Source organism: Vigna umbellata, chromosome 1 (genome assembly GCF_029865625.1).
Source record: "Vigna umbellata cultivar VRB3 chromosome 1, Vumbellata_1.0, whole genome shotgun sequence".
Taxonomy (NCBI): domain Eukaryota; kingdom Viridiplantae; phylum Streptophyta; class Magnoliopsida; order Fabales; family Fabaceae; genus Vigna; species Vigna umbellata.
This window is the reverse complement of record NC_142165.1, coordinates 20,564,835-20,568,839: the sequence shown is the minus strand read 5'-3', so window position 1 is coordinate 20,568,839 and position 4,005 is coordinate 20,564,835. Positions and strand designations below refer to the sequence as shown.

Genomic DNA, 4,005 nt, shown 5'->3' with positions numbered 1-4,005 from the left:
TTCATTTCAAATCGCTGCACGCGTTTCTATAAATTAAATATTTTTAGTTTGAAAATATATATACCTAAATGAAATTATTAATATTAAAATATTTAGTAATATTTTAAGTAAGGAGTGAACACGATCGATGCATAATTAATCTTTGATTTGAATACGTCCTTCCTAAATGGATTCCGTAGGATAGGGGTCACATTTGGTTAAGCAGTGTTAACATCGGTTTCTCTAGTCAAGTCGTTGCAATGCAAATAACTATATTATAAATAGAGTTTCTCTCCATTAGGTTGAAGTCATCCACCCCTTCATTTCTCTTGCAATCATGAATACATCTCCCTCTCAAAATGCAATTATTTTTATATCGTTGCTATGCGGAATCATGTTCAACACTGTCTTTTGCAGCTTCAATATTCGTTGCAACCAACAAGACATGCATGCTCTCTTAAACTTCAAGCAAGGAGTTACAGATCCCTCTGCTGTCCTTTCCTCATGGACCACTCAATTAGATTGTTGTCATTGGAAAGGAGTCATATGTAGCAACATCACTAGTAGAGTCACTGGAATCTCTCTCCCATGTTCTACAACTCTTATTACAAGTTACAGGGACGAAGAAGGTAAATTACATTGTCTTACAGGTTCCATTCACCTCTCCTTGTTGTTAGTGGAGTTGAAATTTTTAGATTACCTTGATTTCACAAACAATGACTTCTTAGCGTTACAATTTGATTATCAGCATAATCATAATTGTCAAAATCTATCTATACCTACTTCTCGTCAGTGTGTCAACTCTTCAACTCTTCGTTATCTTGATTTATCATTAAATCGGAATCTTGTTATCAATAACCTTAAATGGCTTCCCTACATTTCCTCACTGGAATATCTTATCCTCGATGATAATGATCTTAGCAAAGAAACTAATTGGCTTTCATTAGTGACTATGCTTCCATCACTTTCATTCCTTAGTTTGGGTAATTGTCAGCTTACAGACTTGAGTTTGTCTCTCCAGTATGCTAATTTTACTGCCCTCCAAGATCTTTATCTTTCATACAATGAATTCAAGTCAGAGTTACCTAAGTGGCTATTCAATCTTAGTTCCACTATCTATTCTTTACACTTTAGCTCAAATTCTTTAGTAGGACATCTACCTAAGGATTTGTTAAATCTTCGAGAACTGGAAGACCTGGTTATGCCAACCAATAACTTTGATGGACCCATTCCAGATTGGTTTGGTGAATTCAAACATTTAAAAACTCTTGATCTTGAAGAAAACATGTTTTCTGGATCTATTCCTACAAATTTGGGAAATCTATCAACCTTGATTGTGTTAGATGTTGCCTCAAATCCATTGACAGGAGTTGTGTGTGAGAGAAATTTAGCCAAATTGTCAAAATTAAAAAGATTATATATATGCTCATATTCCACGTTAATCTTTGATTTTGACTCGGATTGGATTCCACCTTTTCAACTTCAGGAATTAGTATTTGGGTTTTCAAATCCCGACCTTCCTGCATGGTTGTATACACAACGATCTGTTGAAACTTTAGCTATAGTTGGATCATCATTTGAGGCTTCAGACAAATTTTGGAATTTTGTATCAACAATAGCTGAAGTCCAAGTACATGGCAAATTGATAGACGGGGACATATCAAATGTGTTGTTGAATAGTCATTGATCTATCATCTAATGGTTTGAAAGGTTGCTTGCCTCAATTATCACCAAACGTGGTTTCTGTCGTGTTATCAAATAATTCATTATCAGGAGAATTGTCTCGCCTCTTATGTGGTCATAATGTGTCGAATGGGAAAAACAATTTGTTGTATTTGGACATATCATCGAATAATCTATCTGGAGGACTAACGAATTGTTGGAAGAACTGGAAATCTTTGGTTGCTATTCACTTGGGAAGCAATAATCTATCAGGAAAGATACCTTCATCACTAGGCTTCTTATCTAATCTCAACTCACTCCATTTGCATGAGAATAAACTACATGGACAAGTTCCTCTTTCATTGCAAAATTGTCGCTCTCTATTGGTCTTTAATGTTCGCAATAACCAATTATCAGGAAATATACCACTTTGGATATCTCATGGTGTATTGGCTCTCCAATTACGGTCCAATCATTTTACTGGTAAAATCTCACCACAAATATGCGAAATGTCTTCCCTCATTGTGTTGGATATTGCACAAAACACAATATCCGGTAATATACCCAGTTGTCTTAGTAATATTAAAACCCTACTTTTCAACAATGTTTCACATAACAAGCTTTCTTTTGAATTTCCTTCACCATCTCCTCACCGTTACTTCTTCTCTGACGACAGTCTAGAATTGGTTACTAAAGGTCAAGTATTAGAATATGAAAAAAACCTACACTTTATGACCTTAATTGATATGTCAAGTAACAATTTGTCCGGAACAATACCTCCACAAATGTTTAGTCTCGTTGGATTGCATTCCTTGAATTTATCCAACAACAAATTAGCAGGAGAAATACCAGATGAGATAGGAAATATGAAAAACTTGGAGTCCCTCGATTTTTCAACAAACCAACTTGGGGGAGAAATTCCTCAGAGCTTATCCAGATTGTCCTTTTTGAGTTACATGAACCTGTCATTCAATGATTTGACAGGCAAAATACCATCAGGCACACAACTTCAAGGATTCTCTACACTTAGTTACATGGGCAATCATGATCTTTGTGGACCTCCACTTACCAAAACGTGCTTTCCGAATGATAAACATAAAGACAGAGAGGTTGTGCATGAAGGTGGAAATCAATTTAAATTTTTGACATGGTTTTACATCGGAATGGAATCTGGATTTGTGACAGGCTTTTTGGGAGTTTGTTGTACTATTTTGTTAAACAGAAAATTGAGACATGCTTCCATTAAGTTTGTTTATGACTTGAAAGATCGAATTCATAATATGGTGGTGACAAACATTAATCGCTTCAGTTAAGGTCAAATAAGTTACATAACAATACTGGTGAGTAGATCTTTTCTTTTTTTATACAAATTTTATTTTAATTTATCTTTAAATTGTGTGTTCTTTACCATTACTAAAATATACTTTAGTTCTTCATTTATTTTTTAATTATTATTTATTCTTTATATATTTTTAAATTACAGTAATATTTGTATCTAACTTATTTGAAAACATATATTAGTGAATTGAGTTTAGAATGAAAACCATATATTAGTTTTCTCAGCTCATATATGTCGTAGCGGTATCTTAACTTTTAAGGGTTTTTTTTTTTTCAAATTCTATTATCTTTTAAGTGGTTAAAGTAGAGGGAGTGAGTATATCAATTTGCTTTATTTTAGATCAATCTTATTTTTTATTTATGAAAATTGGGTCGATGAAAAACAATTGTGGGAAAAGTGAAAATATATAAGAATAATGGAAAGAAAAAATATCAATTTAAGATTTTTTATGGTGTATTAAAATTTTTAAGTTGCTAACTTATATGATAATGAAGCATTTCCTATTAATTTAGTTATTCTTATAAAATTCTTTCATTATTATATCGTAGGTATTTTAAGTGAAGATGGTGGTGTTGTTCTTACAAGCGGCGATGTCAGCAGTGATGAACTTAATATTTAAATTTGGTTATTATCAATAGTTGGTGTATTTTGTTTTCTCTTTTTAAGTTACAGTGATGCTTTTCAACTTTATCCTTTGTTTTTCGTTTGTTCTGGGTTATGCAAAACTGTTATATTAGCGTGTTGATCTTTTTAATATTTGAGTGAACGTATATATTCTATGTTTTATATAGGTGGCAGTTTCAATAATTTTTTTAAAAATATGATCATCATTCACGAAATACATTATTTGATGAAACAATGCGAACCTAGGTTCTTGTATTAAAATGAAGTTTTTGCTTTCTCTATGAAAACAAATATATTTAATGGGTACAATTGAATTTTCCCAACCTTACACAAAATATTTTAAAAAAAAAAGTACTGAAACTTAATGGGCTCCTCTCCTTTTCTTAAGCCTGTTGTACATA

General features: G+C 32.4%; 1 pseudogene across 1 annotated transcript; it reads left to right on the top strand.

Annotated features, from left to right (window-relative positions):
* Positions 1 to 373: 373 nt before the first annotated feature.
* LOC124822649 (receptor-like protein EIX2) lies at positions 374 to 3,766 on the top strand (annotated as a pseudogene). The gene is made up of 2 exons (XR_015780566.1): positions 374 to 2,981; positions 3,529 to 3,766. The product of XR_015780566.1 is annotated as a receptor-like protein EIX2 (transcript).
* The last annotated feature ends 239 nt before the right edge of the window (positions 3,767 to 4,005 follow it).